Below are 24,272 nucleotides of genomic sequence, written 5' to 3'. Positions count from 1 at the left end.
TGTACCCAGCACTGGTGAGGCTGCACCTCAGATCCTGTGTCCAGTTCTGGGCCTCTCACTGCAACAAAGACATTGAGGTGCTGGAGCATGTCCAGAGAAGCTGGTGAAGGGTCTGGAACAGAAGTCTTGTGAGGAGTGGCTGATGGAGTAATTTACACTGGAGAAAATAGAGTTCAGTGGTGATTTTCTCTCTCTCTACAATTATTTGGAAGAAGGTTGTAGCACGGAGTAGACCAGTCTCTTCTCCCAGTTAACAAGCAATAGGACAAGAAGAAATGGCCTTATATTGTTCTAGGGGAGGCTTTGATTGATTATTGCAAAAATTCTTTACAGAAAGGGCTGTCAAGCCTTGAAATAGGATGGCCAAGGAAGTGGTGGGGTCAGCATCCCAGAATATATTACAAAGCCATGTAGACATGATTTGGTGGTTGTCGTGGTTGCTGGGGGAGGTGAATTTCTCCAGGGAGAGGTAAGCAGGCCAATTAGTAATCAGCTTTCTGCTGGCACCTGGATTGGTCACTCGGAGGTTTGGACACGCCTCTGAGGACACAGTTAAAAGCAGGAGTCTAGGGGGTTCAGTCTCTTTTTAGATCCCGGTTTCAGCAGAGAGACGTCTCAGGCCTCCTTTCCCCTGCCCAGCCACGAGACTGGGTGGGGGAGGGGAAAACATGTGGTTGGGCTCAGGTAAGCCAGAGCCCCAGGGGGAGAGAAGAGAGTGGACAGGACTAGAACTGAGCTGCCCCGTCCAGGATGGAGGGGTGGAAAACTGTAGAAGTGCCTTCTGTGTGTGCTCACCCCCCTTCCCCCCAAACTCCGGGAGAAGGTGCCCAGCCACGTGGGGGTTGCCGAGCCTAGGAGTGCCTGAGCCTGCACCCTGCCAAGAGCTAGAAACTGTTAACCCTTGCTTGGCAGAAAGAAACTTTTCTTAGACATTGATTCTCATGACTGGTGATTTCGGAAAAAAAAAAGGAGAAAGAAGCGGCCTGGGACCGAGGTGATAAAGCACGATTAGAAGGAACCTGATAGGCAAAGAATGAGAGGAGTAGCCTTCTGAGCTGGACTTTTCTTGCATAATGTCAGCCATGGACTGAACTTGAGTCTCTTTTGAACATAAACTGCATTTTGGGTGGATACAGCTGCCTTTGCCTTTGCTACAGTGACTGGCACTTGAAGAGTGGAGCGAGCAGAGAAGAGAGGGGGAGAGGGTGGTGGCGCCCTCTGCCCTCAGGGGAGACCTGCTCTGAGAACCTCGGCCCCTGGGTGAAAAGGGGAGAGCTCGGCACGCAAGTATCCTTAAAAGAGCCCTGTATGCAGTTTTCAGCCTTTAGACAGCGGTGAGAGCGCTAGACATAGGAAAAAGAGAGTGTCACCCTGGCAGACTTCTCCGGGCGGTGCTATGAGTGACATAGGAACACATAAGGAGTAGACCCGTGTTTTCTGGAGAACAGTCTGTGGTGCGAGAGAGACTCCTCTCTCCCTTGCTGAATTGAAGATTAGTTTGTTTTTGAGTGGTGATTGTTTGATCTAAAACCCAAAAGTTGGTCTGTGAAGAGTGATGTGTGGAGAAGTAGAAACTGGGAGAAGAAATGTTCTAAGAAGTTTTTATTTCTGTCTCTGTGTGTGTTTAAGAGTATTTCTGTCCCTGTTCTTATGTAATGTAATAAAGTTTTGGTGGTTTTTTGTTTTCAAGATTTAAGCCTGCTCTGCTCTGTTCCTGATCACATCCCACAGTAGCTGTTAAGAAAAAAAACATATTCATAGGTGCATTAACATCTGGCCAGTGCCAACCCATGACAGTGGTGATTTGGCAGGGTTGCAGGTTGAACTCCATGATCTTAAGGAAGTTTTACAAATCTATTAGTTACTCTATGGTATTTGCTAAATAGCATACATAGTTTTGATAAATAGAATTATTGTCATAACAAAAAAAAAAGTTTGATTTTTAGGAAGGGTATTTGGATTGGGTAAAAGAGTATGCAAAATGCAAAGGGGGATTACAAGCTTTTGCAAGGGCACTGGATTAGGGAGACAGTCCCTGAAAAATGTGCTGAGAGTGTTTTGGTGCACATTTAATCTGAGACCTCAGATAATATTAATTATGAAAAGACAAGGGAACAAGCAGGGGACTTACACTCCTATGAATATCATGCAACTCTCCTGTAGAAAGGGGAACAGCTGCCTTCTGAGAACAGGGTAGAAATATGGGCCAGTCAGATGAGTGAGAGTTTAGGATACATTGCTGTTTTCAGGAATTTATATTTTTTCATGAGTTTCTTCATGAATTATTAACTTTCAAAATTTACCTATTTGAGTATTCAACTAAAAGTAGGCATGATTCCCACTGAAGCTGTTGCATCAGGTATCCATTACATATCAAGTGAAGAGCAAGCTAGCTTTGTAAACGTGTCAAAACTGTTATGTGAAAAAATAATTTGATTTATAACTACTTATTCATATTTAAATGAGTGGTATGGTTCTACATAAGTAGAGAAAAATGTAACCACCAGGTATTATATACATATATATGTATATATACAGACACAGAGAGAAGGGGAGAGAAAGAAATTGTATAGTTTTCTTTCTCAAAGAATAATCTAATCGTTAGAGCAGTAAAGTAAGGAATTGGATACTTTTTTCTGTTCTTTTTCTTATTTCATGCAGAAGAATATGAAATATTTGCAACAGCTATAGATGTAGTACATGTCAGTATCTACATTTTTTCATAAGTTATATGGCTGGTGATTCTATTGATCAGGGACACTACTGAAGGTTTAACCTCTACACATATAAACTAAAAGTTCAATTTCCATCAAAAATGAAGGGGTCTGAGCTGAAGGTACTGTGGGAAGTTGGACACACAGTATCTCTCCTTTTACTATATTTGCATTGACTGGAAAAAAAATTCTAATTCAGAATATCTGACATTTGAGGAAAAGTATGTGATTTGGAGAAAGTGAATAAAGTTTTCTGGTCATTAGTTTAACTTTAAACTCATATAGAAATATCTTGGAGCTGATGTAATGCATGAGTTGAGGGAAATTATAAATTGCTGGAGGATATTGTCATGGACTTATTCAGACTTGTGGTTAAGGAATACATCTAATGTTGACTTTGTAAAGCCAGTTGGCTTCTCTGAGTCACTTTTAAGGCACTTCATATTCATATGACAGTAAATTTGATTTTTACTGATTCCTCTCTTTTCTTCAGCAAATAAGTTATTTATTATAGATTATATAATATTTAGCCCCAAAACATCGGTTTAAAGCTATAAAATTAGAAATGTTGAATTTCTATATATGTGGTAGTCAAGTACTCTCCAAATGAAGCAAAATAGAGTTTTTACACAGTCACACCATTAAACCAGTTAAGGAATTAAAAGGTTTGTGTTACTTCATTTATGAAGATGCAAATATGTTTTGTGCAGAAACATTCCTTATTCTTTTTTCTACTTCTTCCATGAAACATCTGCTTCAACATCATAGTTATGCTTCAGTTGATCAAAATCCAAAGTTTTAAAGATTTAGGTATATAATCATGGGGCACAAATGAAAGCAAATCAGTGATGCCTGGAAATGAAAGGCTTTATGCTTCCTCTGTGACCTGCAGTGCACCCTGTGAATCATTCATTTTCCAAGTATTAACCTAAAATTATTTTTTTATAAAATACATCCTCTTAGTTTCTTTGTGTTTTTTTTAACCTAAAACAGCAAAAACACACTTTATTTTCTCTGAACATGGCCATAAATAATGCTAATGTTAGAACTAAAGTGGGAGGATGTGGAATTGCATTTTATGGAAATGGTTTGCTCTAGCTCACCCCTGGAAAATGTATGGTTTATCCCAAGTCTGTACCCTCCCTGCAGTATCGTGTATCTGTAACCTCATTGGCTGGAGAATGTTACCGCGCCCCTTTGAACCTCTGTGATAAGAATGCTAAGGCAGAAGGCTCTGCCCTCTTTCCCCCTCTACCCCTGGAGGCCTCCGGACGCTCCCCTCTCCTCTCCCCCCTTCCCCCTCCCCCCTTCCCTTCCCCTCTCCCTCAGTGAATAAACCCTCACCTCATCAGCATCCCACCGGCATCTGAGTCTCTTTGCCTGCCAGCACGGGAACACCCACGACCTCAAGGACCCCGGGGGTCTCCTGGGGGACCCTCCCCGGGACCCCCCATAAATTTAAACTACAACAGGAGGAGATTATCTGTGCCTGGACTGAATATATTTTACTTTTGAGGTATATCTATAACCTTACCATAAACTCCAAGCCTGTACTAGTAGATGACTGTGATACATGTGTGATATTATAATGGACAAAACTTTGCTTTTTCTTGTCAGCTCTATAAGACTCATGCAGCAGGATGCTTCTGTCTTTGTTCATAACTGGCAGCCTTGAAACCCTGAAATTCTAAGCTTGTTTTCATGGGACATCATGGTGACCCTGCAGTCCCAGTGATGAGGAGGGTTCATCTGGTTCAACACTGGAGAGAATCCTTTGCTTCTCAAAGGATTACATCCTCATGTGCAATGTTCAGCAATGTTCTGGATACATGCAGGGTAAGCAGCATAAGGAAATGATAAGTGTTGGTTTCAATGCTTTTTCCAATTAGGTTTGATAAAGGATTGTTTACAAAAGCAACCGTCAAGGGCAGTGGGGAGCTGCTTTAGAAGAGAAGAACAGATGCTGAAGACAGATTTATGCTCCAGGTGATTGGTGTAATAAGCTTCAGGAAATAATGCAAGAGACAGCAAAGCATTTTAAACAATTCTGTGCATATTTTTTCTGTGGTTTTTTATGCGTGGGCTTCATCATTCTGTGGAACGTCTGACATGCTGCAGTTCTGAATGTACCTGCACCCATCCTGGGAGAGAAGCTGAACTGAGACACTTAATCATTAGCATATGATGTATACTGAAATAAGGAATGCATTTCTTACCCTATTAGCACTTTTCTATTTGGATGGAACTGGGAGGCCAACTTGAAAATCCAAGGATATCTTTTTAAAAGATATTTTGCATCTTGTATTTTCAATTTCTCTCCTTCTAAATTGCCCTAAAAAAGCATGAAACAAATTATACCAGTGTGATTGTATATGTGTTTCCCAAAGCTTACAAGAACTACTGGTTGAGGGCCTACTTCCCCTTGCCCTTAGTTTTGAGGATCTCTATCTTCTACTCCTGGTGTGCTGGAAGGTGTTCATTCTTGCCATATGCCTCTGCTGTGCTAAAAACCATCCAATAGGGCAGGAGTGGACAGACACAACAGGACAGTGGGGGTGATTTAAGTAATGATGAGCTAAAGGCTTTTTGCTGGACATTGTCTACACCATTATATCTTTTTGCTATATTTTTGTGATTGTGTCCTCATGACATGTCCTCGCTATGACATGACATGTCATTTTTGCTGCTGCAGGACTAGGTCTCTGGTATTGCTGCACTTTGGGATGCATCATAAGAGGACATGGCTGCAGCCCACAGCCTCAGCAGTCACTCTGAAATTTCCAAGGTTCTTCTCTCACCATCCCATCAGTCAATTTTTCCATGAAAGACCTCACACCATTTTCAATGGGGTAAAGAAATGATTTGAATTTAGTGGCTGTAAATACACTGCCTGAGAAGATGTATTTGAGAGTTTACTACAATATGGCGTAAGCCCTCTGAACCAAAACCTTACTGGGGAATTTCACACCACTTTTGTTAGTATTTTGGGCAATCTATCTACCATTGGAGAAAAGACTGATGATATAGACCATTTGCGTAGGGAGAACTCCTTTTTTCATGCTTTAGAGTCCTTTGTTCTGAGGCCATGAGATAAAAAGATGGATGGACAGCTGCTGTGCCACCATGCTGAGGTGACCAGCAGCAAAATATTCAGCATAACAAAATGTTCTCTGGTGAAGGTCTGCACAGAGCTCACCTTGGAACTGCAGAGCAACATGAAATCTTCCCAAGCAGTTCAGAAGCACACATCTCTCAGTGTATGAAAGATCACTCAGTCTGATGGCAAAATGCCAAAACATTTGATACAGCCAGTGCAGTAGGTATGTTATGTGGCTTAATTTCAAGATAGTGGTGCCATCACACTACTTAGCAATCCCCAGTCCAATTTTAGCAACCTGAGCTACTTGTAACAAAGGAAAAAACAAGACATTAAAACTTCTGCAATATAAATAGCACTGTGAGTTCTCCTTGTTTAGGACGGCAGCAGGGAGTCTTCCAGGACAACACACAAAAGAAAAACAAGTAATTTATTCATTACTTCCCATCAGCAAGCAGAGGTTTAGCCACTTCCTGTAAAGCTGAGCTTCAGAAAATATAACAGCTACTTTGGAAGATATATACCATAACCATGCCCCCCTTCCTCCTTCTTCCCCTGAGTTTTAACTTTTGAGCATGATGTTGTATGGTGTGGAATATCCCTTTGGCCAGTGTGAGTCAGCTGTCTCCTCCCAGCCTCTTGTAAGCTTAGCTCTGTTCTCTGAGGGAGGCAGAGTTGGGGGGAAAGAAAATCTCAGTGCTGTGTAAGCACTGTTCAGCCAAAACTTTAATGCCAAAATGCCAAACACTGTATTGGTGTGTTATCTACACGGTTATGGGGCTTTTATTTCCCACTTTAGGAATACAAGAAGCTGTGGCAACATGAGGTAATACTGTTGATACAGCTTGGTTTCATGCTCAGGCTTGCTGAGGGTGTACTCAATTCCACTGTCCATGTCGCTGCAAAGATGTTAAATGGTGTCAGTTCCACCCCTACCCCTGAGAAACAACACTTGCCACTGCTCTCCACTTGGACAACGTGCTGCTAACCACAGCTCTGAGTGCAGCTATCCAGACAGTTCTTTATTTATAGCGTGGTCTGTCCATCCAATCCATAACTTCATTTTAGAGACAAGGGTGACAGGTGGGGCAGTGTAAAATACTTTGCACAAGTACAGGTAGATGTCAGTCACTTCCCCCATCCACTACCTCTGTATCTGTCATAGAAGGCCACCAAATTTTTCAGGCATGATTTGCCTTTAGACAAGCTATGTTTGCTATCTCCCATCAAATCTTTATTTTCCATGTGCTTTACAATAGTTTCCAGGATGATCTGATCCATGATCTTGCCAGGCATAGATGTGAGACTGACTGACTTGTTGTTCTGTGCTTGTGGAGCATATCTTGCTGCCAAAATGTTGCAATTAAAACAAGCAGAGAAAACACTAATTAGACAGATTCTATGACACACCTTTCATGTATTATAAGAATTAATCCACCACCCCACTTCATAAAATTAATTTGAGCTCTGCCCAAAGAGGATATTGTTTCAAGTTTGAGTAGAGGAAACAAAGAGATAGTGCCAAGAAAGTGATCTGCCTGCTGATAAAGACAAAAGGCTGGGTAGGATGTACCATGTGGTAGGAAATAATTGCCATGAAGGTGGTCCGTTTGAGGAAGTAGGAGAGCAGCAAAGACTTTTTATGGAAGGAAAAACAGGAAAGCAGGTAAGAGAAAGAGCTCTTTATGATTATTGCTTAGGTTCAGGCAGAGAACTTCTCTGAGTACAGAAGAAGAATGTGATTCTATATAAATCCTACAATCTAGCTGGTCTTTTGCCACTTATACCGTCTGGAATCTGCTGTGGTACTTTTCAGAGCATAATGCGGAAAAATAAATGAAAGGTATTAACTCAGCATAAGACCACTTACTTATAATAAAATCTATTCTATCAAAAGGTAAATAGCTATCAGCTGACACATCAGGGGAAATGGGCAGTCACGTCCACTTTGAGCTCTATGGTACAGCTTCTTGCATAACGGGGAAGTTTTGGCTCTTAGTCAATATTTCTTTTTCAGAGTCAGCAGCTGTCTTCATCTTTTCTTCCTTTGCCTAAATTGGTCATGTCTGCCCAAACCTCAACCTGTAGTGTGTCTCACAGCAAAGTCTGCTTAATGTGGGTAGATTGTGGGAATATTTTTATGGCTAGATTCTCATTCTTGTTGAAATCAATGCTTTTGATTTGGCAATAAATTATATCCTGGTTATAACCCCGTCCTTTTAGCAGCTCTCTCAAGTCTGTTTTGGTTCTGTTTCATTTCAGGAGCTTACTGAATCTGAATGTTCTTGGAGTCTGTGGAATTTTATCTGCAGTTAAAGTTACAGACTCCAGATTCAGCATAATCCAAAATCTAATATTTACTTTTAGAGCAGGTACCCCTCATAGTCTACTCTTGGCTGTAAATAAACATGAAAAGGGGCAGGTGGCAATCCAATTATGACTTCCAAAGAGGAGACACTACTCTTGATGTAGATTAATCCCCCCTACAGGGATTGAAGAACTATTGAATGACAGCTGGAGGATGCACAAACATAAGAACCTATCAATTTCAAATGCTGTGGTCTTCCTGCACTTTCAAGCACAGAATAGACCTGTACACTGATAATACTATGTGTGATACCTGAACTAAGAGTGATCTGGGTTGCACGTACATGACTATTCATGTCCTCCTGTAAATTTCAAATAACTGAAATATATTCACACTGATTTTCCTGTGGGGTGTAGTGACAGAGCAGCAGAGTACACATGGAGAATCAGTTTCAACTTACCATTGATCTCAAGATAACTTCAAATGCCAACGGCATCATTACAACAGTGTTGAGTGAGACACATCATAGAGGTGGGCAGGACCAGGTTCAGCATGATTTTTCAGTATTTTGTTGGTTTGAGGTTTTATTATATATTTTAGCTGCCTTTCTTTGTATTCCTGGATTCTGTCTCTCTTGAGATCCTCAATCCTCCTTAATAAATTAATGATGCCTTACTAATCATGGAATGGTTTGGGTTGGAAGGAACATTAAAGACAGTCTAGTTCCAAAGTTCTTGCCATAGGTAGGGACAACTTCCACTAGACAAGGTTACTCAATGCCCCATCCAACCTGGCTTTGAACTCTGCCAGGGATGGGGCATCCACAACACATCTGGACAACTTGTTCCATTGCCTCACCACCCTTACAGGTAACACCTTCCCTCATTTTGCTGTTTGACTTTACTACATCTCTGGGATTTTTGCAGTTAGCAGAAAGAACAGATTCACACATGCCACACAGTTTTACAAATCGCTTTACAAGAGATTGGAACAGAAGGTTTATTTACCCTGCAGTTTGATGGAAATAGAGATTTACTGTTTTTACCTAAATCCCCTTTTATTGAGGCTGTGTTATAATTAAATAATTTTGCAATTGTCCCCTCATGTCATGCTTTCTTAGTTTTTGTAGGTAATATTTTTGGAACTCTACATTATTAATATATTTGTCAGCTATCAAAAATACATACTTATCTCAATCCTTCTCTTTTCCATTTCCAGTCTCCTTTGCAACTCTTGACTTTTTTTCTCTGAATTCTGTTGGGGTGCTCACTCAGAGCCGACGGCTCTATCACCGGCCAGCCCAGATGCCGCGACAGACGTTTGCAAGGGTCAGCCTGCACGCAGCGCAGGCAAGGCTGACTCCTGTGGGTTCTTGTCTTATCAGGGGCTCGGGTGAGTGATGGTAATTTGACAGGCAGTGGAACGAAAGGAGGAAACAATTCCAGACGAACAGAGGGTTTATTACAAACACCTCTCCAGCCCGGGACTGTTCGGGGGGAGGAGGGTACAGTGGGTTTTTGTCAGGGGCGAGTCAGGGGAGGGCAAAGGGAGTGGTCAGTCACTGCTGGCCAACCAGGGCAAGTTACTAGGGGACCCGGGGGTAGGAGAACATGACTTGGACCAATCAGGAGAAAATAGGAGGGATTTACAAAGGCGGGAAAAAATAACAGACAGCTAACCATGTGCCGCATAACAGGTGCAGGTGCAGACAGGAGTCATGTGAGTTAAACAAAGGGACCATCAGGGGAGTGGGGTACAGAGAACCAAACGAGTACAAAAATATACAAATCATAACCGATTAAATTAATACACTGCCACAGAATTCCCGTCAATTTGCAAACAATCGTGTGGTGACAACAATGCACCAAAGTAGTTCCTGACTCCACTATTTTGGCTATATGACTTTGAGAGGAAGGGTTATCAAGAATAAACCATGCAGGGACATGCTTAAAATCCAAAGGGATGGGAGATTTTTTACTGGTTTCCACTTTTTCCATACTGACCGCATGGGACTCTGACCAGTCAGACTAAAGTCTGTTTGAAGCAGTTAGAAGTGCCTGTATCTTAGTCATACTGACTGGCCACCCACAAATCCTCAAAAAAATTTTTTAAAATTTCATCCACTGTTTTTATTGTCTTGAGTCCAGCGAATGGAATGATCTGGATATTAGTCACAGATGTCTGTGCTACTTCATACTGAGTGTGGGCATTGCCCAGATGTTGTGTGTACATGAGCTTTTTGGACTTCCATCATCCAAAGGGGGAGGGGGTGAAGGCACACTAACACACATGTACATAAAAGTTCACTTGTGAGTGAGCTCATCCTCCAGTATTTTTTGATGATGGGCTTTGGAGTGATTTTGTGGGGCAGTTATATTTAGGTATGTTTAACTTTTTGTGGGCATGCACACAAATATTTGCTATAGCTCTATTTCACCTTTCACATACTATAGTATATTAAACCACAAAACCACACTGGCATAGTTAAAGGGTAGATATTTAACATTATGCTCTTCTTGGAATAGATGTGTTTGAGGAGGAATGGGGGGGTGGTTTTGTGTGTGCTTTTTTGGTTTGTATGTTTTGGGTTTTTTCCCTGAAACTAGGGAGGCAGGCCTAGTAGAAACTTCAATATTTAAAATTAAAATCTTATCACTGGTGACACTACAACTGAGAGGTTCAATTACATAGGACAAAATTTAAAAATGTCATCCTAATTTTATAGTGGCTCTGAAGATGGCAATGCATTGAGACATTTTCTCATTTAACACTGGAGCTTAATGCAAAAAAATTTTAAAACTTACATTCTGTGTTTATTTGCAAAAAGATCTGATGTGACTATTGTTCATATTGATTTTTTATGAACATTTTGAAAAAAAATTAACTTTAATACCAGTAACTTACATAACAGCCACTCAGTTAATACTAATTGGTACCAATCTTAATCTATATTTGTAGTCAACTCTGAGTTTGTTTCATTGGAGAAACAAGCATGGAAGAAAGTATTTCCTCATTAGGTTGTTGCTGCATTAAAATTTGTGTCTTTGGCTCTTATTTCTTAAGTGTCACTACTTAACAGGGAAATCGAAGAGAGAAGAAATGCTTATATTTAGTAAAAGAGACCTTATTCACCAGCAATGTTTTCTGTAAAATTTTTGCATTCACCTTGGGAACAAACACTGCTAACAACAGCTCACTTAGTTTTACTTTTGCATCACTTACAACTTTCATTCTTGTGACACCTCCTTATGTCATTTCTGCTGCTGTCTTCTGGCAGCCTCACTCTCATCAAATAATTTCCTTGTCAGACTCTCATGACCCTTAAAATACAGGAGTATTCATTGATACTGTCCAAGTGTTCTTTTAGAATCAGTCACAGGCTCCTGCTGATCTCATCAAAACTTATTTTCTTTGCCAGGAAATTCATCAATCAATAAACTCCAATTCAGGAGGAAGCAACAGGGAAATTTATGCTGTACATTATGCTGATTTGCTATATATATTTTTTTTTTTGTGTAATAAAAAACCTAGGTCATGGAGGTTTCTACTTACCTGGACTTAGCTTAAATCTGGAATTTGACAGTGCATGTACTTTTATATTTCCACTAAATAACTATTCTAAAACCCTGAGTGGTCCAGAAACAGTGCCTGCTGATAATTTCAGTTAAATCCTTAAAATATGTAAAACTTTCCTAAAGTATCTTCAGTGTTGTAAAAATTAATAAGTTTCCTTTGAAATTACTTTATTAGAACTGAATCATTGCTAATAGCATAGGAGACTAAAGATTTATTGTTCTTATGTCTCTAAAAGCTCCAGTAATACATATGAAGCTAGATATGACACTGAATACTGTGCTATAACAGAGCTCTCTACACCTTATCTTCCAAACTGAATTGCATTCCTAACCTTATATTTTGAACACTACTTTGTGCAAATGTCTTGAAAGTACATTTTAAGAGATGACACAGGCAAACTATGTGTTACAGTGCATAGTATGTATGACACTTCCATTGTTCATTTGTATTTTTTTGACTAAACAGCTTTTAAAAAATCTGTAGCTTCATTCTACTGAATGTTACCCAGTCACATCAACTGCAGCACCTGACAAACTGGCATGTGATTATCAGAACAATTCATAAACTCATTGCCAATCTCTGATTTATGTCACAGAATCATTCTACATTAGACCTTATTTTGCCATGCACAAGAGATCTTATAAGAAGGATATTTATGAATTAAGAGTGAAAAGAAATTACTTTTTCTTCTAATAATAATAATAGCAGGTAGTAGGTGCTATGTTAGCGAGTAATGTTTATGCTTTAGAAAACTCATGTTCCTCTATACATTCCCTATTTATGTACTTTCTTCTGCATTAACAGTAATTTCTTCAGTAAAACAAAGCTGGCTGTGCTACACCAACTAGGCCTTGACTCATAGCATGATTCATAGCATGGGAATCTAAATGTGTTATTGGGTATAATCCAACATAGCTCAACATGCTCTGTGGCATCTGTGGAGTTTGTTGGGTGCTTGCAGGACCCAGTCCTCAGGATGTGTGTATTGCACACTGTGTACCCATATGCATTTTGGAGCTTAAAATAAATCCATAGTTGAAAAGTGTGGCTGGACTGGATAGGTGAAAAATTATGGTGAGGTGAAGTATGCCTGCTATCTGTTGCTGCTGATTATGATCTGACATGTTTAGACTTAGCTTGTCCTCTCTTTCTGCCATCTAAATTTGAAGAATAAAGTAACTGGCAGAAAACAGAGATTAGATGAAACTATAATCTCAGGTTCATCTGATAGAAGATTGACCCTGTGCCCTATGCTCTAGCAGTTACTTCATAAATCTTTGGAGAGCCTGCAAATAGCAAATATTTTCTCCTTACTCCCTCATCATTAATTAATCCTGAAGATTTGAGAAGCTTCCTTACTGTTCCCATAGTATTCCCTTGTTCTGTTTAATCTGTACACTGACTCAACTTCTGGCTTTTAGTCAGGTGGCAAAAGCCAAGTCACTGATGGAGAATGAAAATCTCCATCTATTCTGGATTCACATGGCTTGGGTATGCACATTGGACAGCTGGTGGATAATACGCAGAGGATCATTTAACCTTTCAAATAGGTGGGAGACCTTAAGGGGTTCTTTGAACTGGATAAATGGAGCAAGATGTGAAGTGTGTAATTAACAAACTTTTTCCACGACAAAGTAGAGACTAAACCTGAACCTGAATTATAAATACTGGTACCTGAGGAAAAAAAAAAAAAAACCAAACAAAAAAAACAAAAACCTTTTTGGTGGGAAAGAAACCTTTCAGGATTGAAGATCTGCCCCCCAAATTCATCGTCTTTCTAAGGATGGTACTGGGAGATCATTTAGTTATATACATCGGGATTAATCTCCAAATCTTCCTGAAGTTTCCTATTATGAATAGGCTTTAAATGTGCTGATTCCAATCTGAACCATGCTGGAATGGGAAAATTTTATTGCAATATGAGCAAAATCTTATGAACTGAGAAACTGGACCTGAACACTGAGCTTGTAACTCAGTTGTTCTCAAGATTTTTCATCTTGCAGACCAGCTCAGTTTTCTAGTTCTCTCAAACCCCATGTGATATATGATTGTTTCCATCTGTTTATGAGGTTAAATTTCTGAACTGCAAGTGTGGAAGGAGAAATTCAGTTATGCATGCTTCTAGCTGAATAAGTCTGCTTAAAAGAGAAAAATGTTTTGGTAAAACTTTATTTTTTTCTTCTCGAATTGTATTCACTGTAAGTCACTGTATTAATTGCTTACTGTGACATAAATTTCAGTATAAATCTACATCCTTCTTTCTATGTTTTAATAATATCTGTCATGTCCTCAGAAATGCCAGTGAAATTACACCTTTCTGAGCAGAGTTATCTAGGCATGACAGTCCTTTATGACAGCTGCTCTGACTCATGACCGTTTCTCTCTTACTGAGGAACATACCTTAAAGTTCTGAGATTCACAAGTCTTAAGATTTGTGTTACTTGGGATGCTTACTTCTCAAAAATATTAGTGTTACACATTTGGCAATTTTCTCTGACTGACCTAACGTAAAAAAATAACCCCTCCATTTATTATGATTATAGAAGGAGTTGAGATTTTGATTATAAAATTTGAGTCAGTGACAAAAATAAATGTAAATCATTATATATGGCAGTATTTAGCTGTAAGGCTGTTAATGAGGTGCTGAAATATTTCAAGTGGCACAGTTGTACTTTAGTTGGAGAAGAACTTGTTTTGCATCACTACAGTTCCTTTTCAGAAGGAACTTGTCTTCCTATGCATTCTTAAGTACTTTTTCTAGTTGATCTCCATTATGAACCCTGCTTCAGTAACTGAACTCTTGTCAGACTTGGCTGTAATAATTTGCAGATCTTCCTTTTAATCCTTTAGTATTAGGATTTTCTTCCCTTGTTCCTTGAAGCTCATCTAGGAAGCACATGAATATGGGAAGCACACCCAAGAAGGCAGTACTGACTAAAGTGAACAGGTCTTTATATTCACCTTTTCAGGTTATCAAATGCATTTTATGTTTTAATCGTAAGGGCCACTGTGTACCAGGAACACCTTCTCTCCAAAAGGGGAAGTTTTGCGAGAAGGCTAGTTCTTTCTAACTGCAAGATGGGAAAAAGATTTTAAAAATCACTTTGATCTTTAGAAATTACACCTAATGGGCTTTATGGGTTACCCAGATATGCAGAACAGTATATTTTAGTGTCTCCATTTGTGCTCTGCTTTGAATCCCCCTTAGATTATCATAATAACTTTGTGCTAGCCCTGTTCTTATCTTTTGCTTTTAGATGTCTTCTAGGTAGTTATGACAGTCAGCATGGAATCAATACTTACTCTCTTGAATTGCAAGGAAGTAAAAAAATGACGTCTCCTTAACACACAGAGGAAACCAAGTAACTGAAAATTTACCATAATATCTTCTTTAAAACTAAGCTGTCACATAATAGAAGGGGTGAGTTCTCTGAAAATAGGATACCTATGAGCCTAGCCAAGACACACTGATCTTGGTTAGACAGATAAGAGTTCATGTCTACTATAAAATACTGCCCGTTTCTATTGCAAAATTTGATATATTAAAGACAAGAGAAACTACAAAAAAAAAATTGTGGAAATCATCGGATATGAAAGTGTTTGATAAACCTTATCTTGATATATATTTGTATGTCTATGTTACTAAACATATGAATAGAGGAAACAGCTTGAAATCAAAACTCCATATCCTTGACATATTTATCACCTTGAACACCTAGAAGTTTTGTTTGAAAAATTTCTGTGATGTCTGGGAAGCATTCCAATGCCTGTCTCTCTCTCAGAAAAGCTGGTTTGAATCTCTCCCTTTTCCGGTATGTAAACTAATTTTACAAATCTAGTGTGTCGTAAAGGACACGGAAGTCGGACTCATATCAAACACTGATAATTTTGTATTTTTCTTCTTTGACTAATCAGAGGACAAAATAAGGTTATCCAAAATTCTTCTCTTGGTTATGTATATCTCTTTTATCTTATGTTACCTTTAAATATCAGTGTGTCATGGGAGGCAGAATAAAACAGATCCTGTTTTTTACTTTGATATGTCATCTGCTGAATCTTCAGGTCTGATTCTGACCAATTTTAGGTCAGCAAAACTGCTGGAGTCCTCAGATCTTGACAGAGCATATACTCCTTTTTTAACTTCCTTTCATTTTTACCTCACTTTTTTTTGAAGATACATAGCTGGTATCTTTTTCCCTTATATGATATCACTCTTTGATCTTCCCCACAAATATTTGCTGTGTATAGTTTGTCACTCTTTGTCAGGTATGTTTTCATTACCATCTTCTCTCAAGTGACTTGAAAAATAATACTTTTTTCATTTTTACCCACTGTTATAACAGGATGAAGTTTCCCTGTTCCTTTGACATTTATAAAAATCTAATTAGTAAATCAGGTAATAATTTTTTAAAAAGAGTTTTACAAGCAATGCTGAGTTGCACTGTATGTTGATGTTAATTTTGGATTGTTTTATAAGCATAAACTTTTGTTCCAAAGACTAAATTCCACAGTTATCTAATTGGTTCAGTGGGGAGGTTCCTTGCAACTTTAAAATTTGTTTATACAGAAACTCTAATTGGAGTTGCTTTTATAAATGATGAAGTATTTATCTTAAGTTTCCATTTCCTTTACTCTCACTCTTACAATGAGAAAAAAGGTACACATAATGCTATTATTTACCCTGATATGTTTTGTTTCTCTTGTCCCTTGTAATGTGAGATTGCTTCTCTCTGAGGAAAAAATTGTTGTTTCTCAAATATTACACACATTCAATGCCTACTGTTGTGCTTATCATGGTTTGCTCAAGTTAACATATGATCTTGAAAAAATATGTGAAAACAGTCCTTATCATTGTCAATTTTGCCACTTCTAGAAGGAGTAGCAGCTGGGAAGCTCAGAACAATCATGGTAGTCAGACTAAGAAAACTAGGGAATGTGAGAGAGAGGGAAAAAATGTCTTACTAAGCTAAATTTGGAGAAATGTTCTCTATTTTAGAATACCATGCAAGAACCAAATACTGCCAATGAAAATATCAAGAATGGAAAGAGGAAGAAAGCATCAGCAAGGGATGAATAGAATATTTATTCTGCAAAAAGGGAAGCAGAAACCCTTCAAGATGAAAGCTGTATGTGATCTTTCTACTCAGAATCAGCAATGCAGTTTTAGTGAAAAATATCATAGGGGTAATTATAATGAATTCAATAAAATCTTTAATGCTATTCTTTAAAGAAAGATTAGCAAAGCCCTCTAATGTCTAATCAAGATCAATAAAGGCTAAGCTTCCAGTCCCCATGACAAAACCAGTAAAACCAACCAAATCTTTCCTTGAGAAGGGCTATTGTAGAACTCCTCCTCCTACTGAGGTCTCCCCTTTTTCTAAATTCCTAATATAACTACATTAGCAGGTTAGTACAAATCCAAAGCATTTTTTGAGGCAAATCTCCTAGTCATCCTATTTACCATGTTTTAATAGCAGGCTCTAGGAGCACATGGATGAAAGTCAACTGCATCACATGCAGCACACCTAATACATCCAGCCCAGGGCACCCCACTAGTTAAAGAAACACAGCCTCTGAAATGCATATAATGTAGATCTCACTTCCTCAGCTGTTTCCCTTTACAGGTTTACTTTCATTGGTCACTACTCACCAATGCAGACATAAGTACTGTGGGCCAAGACCAGACTAAACAGACCACAAGATCATGTAGACACTGGTACAGCGAGTGTTGCATGAAAGGCTCCCTGAATAACTGATAGCCTTGGCTTACAGACATTTTTTAAAAAATGGAACAAGCCTTGCCAGGACATAAAATTTTATAGGAACAGAATCAAAGCATGTCTCTCTCTAGTTTTCTCATGGTATTAGATGTTAAAAACAACTAATAAGGAAGCTTTGAGAAATAAAACCATTGGGGTGAAACAGCTTAAATTTCCATTCTAGAAAAGTGTGGATAAGAGTTGTGGTCTTTGAGTTTTTTATTCCTTTTTTTCCCCTAATAGTCTCAATGCATTTTGGTTGCTTAGTCTTCTTTGTTTTTTGAAACCAAGTTGTTTAGGCCCAGCTCTTTCTTCAAACTCCTTTCTCTTTGAGGTCAGTTTCTCAGATTAGTGAGATATATTCAGAGTTGCATACATCTGTCTTGTCTTTAAATTTTGGCTGGTTGCTGTCAGTTTAGGATTACTTGTCTTGGAGAGTAGAAGGAGAGTGAAAGTTACTGAGAGTATTCTGTGAGTATTCTGTGAGTGCTTTTTAGGCACTGAGAAACTAAGTGTTAAGAGACAATACCATAAGAAATCTCCCTTAATTATCACTGCTCTTTATGAAGAGTGAAATACGGAACTAGCTAAATGATGTGCAGAAATGTTAAATTTAACTCTTAGTCATCAGCAGTTGTACATCCGATATTTCATCTCATGGCGACTTTACTTGCATTTTATTCTCCTTATATGTTCTGTGGTCAGATTAATGTAGAAACCACCAAATCCTTTGGTTTTAATTTAAATGTTGAAGGGTTTCGAGTTTTGTTGGGTTTTGTTGAGTTAAAAAAAGAGAAACTAAGAAATATATAGCTCAGCATAAGCTGAGATGTATGCAATGTAGTTGCACTGGTGCATAACATATGGTTATCTCCCAACCCAATTGGTGCAGATATGTCTCTGTTCATATTTATAAAAGAAATGAGCACATGTCCTTATCCCCTAACAAAATTAAGTACTGCAATCTCCCAATACTGTCCTATCCCATTCCTGGATGGAAGCCACCTTTGAAAAACTTGCTGCCGCAATTGATGCTCTCCTTATTCTCATTACTGCATCCTTCTAATTACCATTGCAGTTTTAATACTTGCTGGGAATAGGGAAAAGAGAGAGAGAAGGAGGAAAAGCCAGGGAATTTTCTCCCAGCATTATCTAGCTGTCTGCTCTGTGGATCAGGTCTCTCCCTTCATACAGGACCAGAGACTGGAGGACATCTTCCTCTGGAAAGCATATTGAATTCCCTAGGGGGGATGAACAATTTTACTTCCCCTGCAGAAAGAGGCATGAGGAGTTACCTTCACCACACATCTGCACAGAGTCAAGATATCTCACTTGGGAGGGAGCAACAGCCATCCTTCTCAGCACCAGCCCAGATGTTGGAGTGACCAAACACATTCCTGCCACTGCAACCTCATCCACAGTTCATTACTCAGTGTGTGCATTTGCCCAATAAAATAAGGAAGCTCATCTCTTCTCTGAGTTCCAGCAGACCCAAACTTTACTGTATTCTATTTTCAGAAAGATCAATTAGGAAAAAAGTTGTTCATAAAAAGTTAAGTGTTCTTGATTTTTAGTAAATTAGGAATCAGGCAAAATAAACACAACTAAAATGCTGACAAATATTGTAGCTTTCAGCTTTTACTGTCTCTCCCAGGGGGAAATAGAAACAGGCATAAGGTTGTCAGAAATTCTGGGTTTTCTTGAATTTGAATTGACTATTCTGTACAAGGACAGTCATAAGAAAACATGACATAAGAATGATGGTACTGTATAGCAAGGTCAGACCCAATATTCTGTGTCTTACAGTGGCCAGGAGCAGATTCCTAGTAGTGGTGAGTCATGAAAGATTATAAGAACAAGACCAGAACACCAGAAGGATTTTCCTGCTAGTTCTTTAGTCTCCCAGTTTCCCTAAAAGTTTAGATGAGGAACTCAAGCCAGTATTTGTATCTTTGTTTAATAGCCCTTAATATGTGTATGTAAAGATGGAGGAGAGGTTGTTCTCACTGTGCTGCCTTAGCTAATACAAACCACAAATTAGGACCTTCCTTAACTCATCAGAATTCTGAATAAACTATAGTAAGATTAAAGACCAACATGCAATCTCATTTATACTTTTTGTACAACACCTAAATTATGTTTAAATGCATATCTTTGCACCCTGGAGGCTTTTAACATCTGTGATATTATCAAAGTATTGATAATATTTCAATATATTGGTAAAATATACTAGTAAAATGTTAGGTAAATAGTAAGTACTTAACGTATTAAGATTATTAAAAATTTACAAATTTTACATCTGTAATATTAGTAAAGTGTTATGCTGGGGATTTTTCTCCCACAAAATCTCATTTATCTTTATGGTGACTATCTTCACTGTTAGAATGTTTAAAGACAAACTTTTTTCTTCTAATGATCATGCAAACTGCTTTAAATCAGCATAGCTAAGGTTAATGGTACTAAAAAAAATGATACCAAGAAGGTCTGAAGTAAGCCAATAATTCCCTATTGTTTGGTAAGTCTGTATTTATTTTATAGTAACTGGTGATTTCTACGAGAAAATGGTATAATTATATTTGTCTCCCAAGTATTTTCTGAGGAAACAGACAAACAGCCTTTCTTGGTTTGTTGTAAGAATAAACACATTGCCATTATAAGTATTTTCTTATTGACTCTGAAGATGAAACAGGTTAGTTTTGGAATGAAAGGTGATACAGAAAGGGGAAATTTTTAGGGTATTTTGCAAAAGAGAAAATAAAAGCAGACTTTTTGCAAACTTTATAGATTCTGTAGAAATATTAAACAGAAAGTGCATATCCAAATAGAAAAAACAGAGCCCTGTGTTTCTCCAGCACCATCTTTCACCAACTACAAATTTACTTGTTATTACAATGAGAAAGAATGATAAGTTCCTAGGTGTTATTGAATGCTCTTATGCGTCCAGCCACTCAGAGAAGGTTAGGAAGTGTATCAACAACTTTTATATTTTTCATTCTTTATGTTCTTTTATATTCTTATATTTTAGATGGGTGGACCAATATAAAATAATTGATAGTAAATATGAATACAGAGATACCACAAAACCAGTATCAGTAGAGGGGGAAACAGCCTCAGGTTCATCCAGGGGAGGTTTAGGTTGAATATTAGGGAAAATTTCTTATCTGAACCATTGGAACTGGCTACTCAGGAAAGTGGTGTAGTCACCATTCCTGGAACTGTTCAAAAGATACGTGAATGTGGCACCTGGGGTATGGTTTAGTGGGGAAACACAGTTGTGCTGGATTAATGGTAGAAATTGATGATATTAAAGGACTTTTACAGCCTTAATGATTCTAAGGTTCTAGGTCTGAAAATTCCGATGTAATTTATGTTGAGCAGACACAACCCTTGAGAGACTGGCACTCCACAGGTCTGAAAGCAATTAGGAATGATGAATCCAAACATCTAGCACGTGTCTGGAACAATGGGATCAGATCTTCAACTACTTTAAATTGGAGTATCTTTCCTGAGGTTAGGGCAACTATTTCAATCCCATCACAAGAACATTAACAGCAATAAAATTTGACTTTTCAAGTAAATGTACGTTAACATCCTTCCAAGAACATTCATTTGTATGAGATTTAAGGAAAGTATTGTCTTCACTGAGAGATGAAGAATGTTGAAGAACCTGGCTGCATATTGTGTACTCATACTCAATATTTAATGGCACAATCCTTAATATTTACCATATGCAAGCATGTATTCTGCTTTATCAGTGCTTGTCAATTCTATGGAAATAAAATGTACCACCTGCACCCATGAGATCATTTTTAATTCATCTTGTAACCACAATACTTTTGTACAGTACTTGAAAACAAAGGGCAGTTAATATATCTTCATACTTTTGCTTGAAATTTGGGTTCTTTAAAATAAAAACTGTCTTCACAGGGGCTCGATTTAAAAACTAATAATTGCTTGAAAGTTATTTCCAAAATAGAAGATACAGTCCTCACAGCAAGAAATGTAAAATATAGTTAAGCAATACACAGCTTTCTGAGTTTCTTGCCAAGTTATGACAGATATACTGATTGATTATGGAAAGGTAGAAGCAAGGTCAAAATCTGGATAGCATATTCCAGTGAGACTAGAACTACTTATTCTTTGATGAGCTCTTGAAAATGTGCTTTAACATGTTTATATCATTGTGTAACGTTGTCAACCAAATAGCTTTACAATGTCTTGGTGAACTTAGTTGTCTAGAAATATGAAATTTTAGATTGTGACAGGTTTTATTTCCACAAGGCCTGCAGTAATTGTAATTTTACAAGTTTTGTCATCAATTTGCCAGCACAAGAGAAGGTGTGTGCATCAACCAGCATGTCCACTAACAGGTACACTTGAGACCTAGTTTGAGGAAAGTTTGAACATTTAATTGCTTCTATGTTTGGCGTTTCTAAAATGTTTCTCTCTACTGAAACAGAGCAGCCTAAAAGGATTTCCTATAACTATTAGTGAAGAAAAGGGTTTTTTAAATACTGACACAGATATTTCTACCAATATTTGAAACTGGAAAACAAATGACATCTATTTGGAACAATGGCTAACAATCCATGTCAGGGAAAATGTAACCAACCCTGACAAACACTCTTAAAATAGCATACTATGTTATAAACAAAATCCTCCTTTTGATCATTCATACCTGAATGTTAATGATCAAAAATCCTAAAATGGGAAATAGAACAAACAGTTCTAAAAATAGGTAGTCTGCCTGACTGTTATCATCTACCCATTTGGGAAGTCACTGTATTCTTTTAATCCATGTTAATCTTCATTTGGCATATTATTTTGATGCTTGGGCCTGCCTCAACAGCAACCTCAGATCTGAGAGTTTATCTTCTGTAAAAAAATAAGAATCTTTGAATAAAAACTAAAAGGGCCTTAACTTTCTTTTTACCTTTTAATGGCTTAATGATAATCTTCATTAACTCATCACTGAGAACAAGAATGTATATAAATACACGCAAGACTAAGGGCTTCTTTAAAATATGGTCTTAATATTTCTGTCTAAATTATTGAGTAAAGTCATTGATAATTAGAGTTCAATGTTCCAAATTGCATAAATGTAATTAGCAAATTGTGTATTTAGAAGGTGTGTTTATTTGGTATGGTTTTTATTAAAAAACCCCAACATTATTTCTCATAGTGATGCACATAGATATTATTGCTTCTCTTAGTGATTTTGATGAGGATTTTTTTAGTTCCAGTTATATCCTGTTCATAAAGTCTTGGCAGTTAATCATTGTTTATATAGACGTAGTTTTAGTATATTCGAATTAATTTCATTTTGCAGAAATGCTCGTTTGTAAATTTATTTCAGCTCAGAAACCATAAAGAGCCTTTTTCAGACTTCCTCTTCCAACATATTTATATTGCAATATACACTGACTGGGACCTAGCAAGGATACAGGAGATATGGTCATGTCCCTGAACAGGGCTAGTACATGAAATCTGTGTTCCTCCCATGCCTGATCCCCAGGCATTCTGTTATTCCAGTCTGTGTGGGCCTGATGGATGCTTCTCTTTCCCTCCACTTGCTCCCTCTTGTGTTTTATAATGATTTCTTCAAATCCAAAACATCTCCTTAAAATGTCTTGGCAAGAACAAAGTCATGCACTTGATACCTATGAAATGTGAAAATATGGAATACCACGTGAAATCAGCTAATTCCACTGTGAAACAAAAGCAAACATTGTAAGTTTGAAAATATTTTTTTTTAATAGAGCTGTTCATCTCTGTCTTACAGTATTTCAGCAGTTGCAGGTGTATTTAGATAAAATAGAGTTTGGGTTTTTTTCCTATTCTTCGGTTTCTAGGGGAAATATATCAGGTTTAAATATGCTCTTTAGGAAAAAAGGAAGATGCTAGCGAAAGCCATCATGGTTTTCCTGTAAGGCATATGGCAACTTCTACTTCTTAAGACAAATAAGAGTAAGACCTCAAGTGCTCTTTTATTTAGCACATTACATTCTCAACAGGATTGCTTTCTAAGCATGAAAACAGGATACATCTGTCCACAAAACCTGACAATACTTTTTCACAAAAGTTACCTGAATTTTGGATTCAGTAAACCATAGCTATATTATGCTAATATATAATTTCCTATAATTCCTATAATAATATAATTTCCTATAGACCAGCTGCAAGATTTGGATAACATCTCATTGTTTTCTGTAGGGATTTGACTGAGCAAGAACTAAAATATGGAAGACCCTATCACCATGTGCAGTTCAAAGTCTAGAAAAGACCATCAGATCTTCAGACAAATAAAGAGTGTCTGAAAATATCCACATCTGGATTATCTTAATGTCTGTGTACTGCTACAACAGAAATTGCTTGACTGCTTTGAATTCTTCTTAGTTTTTAATTATTTTGGTAGTTCATTTTATATAGGATTGGGAAATAACATATTAGTTTCTCTTTCCACACTATGTCATGGAGTGTACTCAGCTTACACTAGTATGACAAAAATATTTTGTGTTTGTGAATAAATAATATATGTGTGATTTTTTTCTAAATTGATTTTATTTTATAATTATTTTCGTTATAAAATATAACCATAATAAGAATAGAATATTATAATTCTTCAACTCACATTACCTAAATGAAAATTTGAGTTATTTAAACAACTGATTTATATAGCCTAGCTTTGAGACTTACGGTTTTCTGAGTTAAGATGTGCCAAGAAAAAAGACCACCTTTGTGTTTGCTTTAAGCTTAGAAATAGCAAGGAGATAAAATTCTATCATTTTAGTATAATCAGTCTGATCACAATGGAAGTG

Source organism: Prinia subflava, chromosome 7 (genome assembly GCF_021018805.1).
Source record: "Prinia subflava isolate CZ2003 ecotype Zambia chromosome 7, Cam_Psub_1.2, whole genome shotgun sequence".
NCBI classification, from domain to species: Eukaryota; Metazoa; Chordata; class Aves; order Passeriformes; family Cisticolidae; genus Prinia; species Prinia subflava.
Note: the sequence above shows the minus strand (reverse complement) of the source record.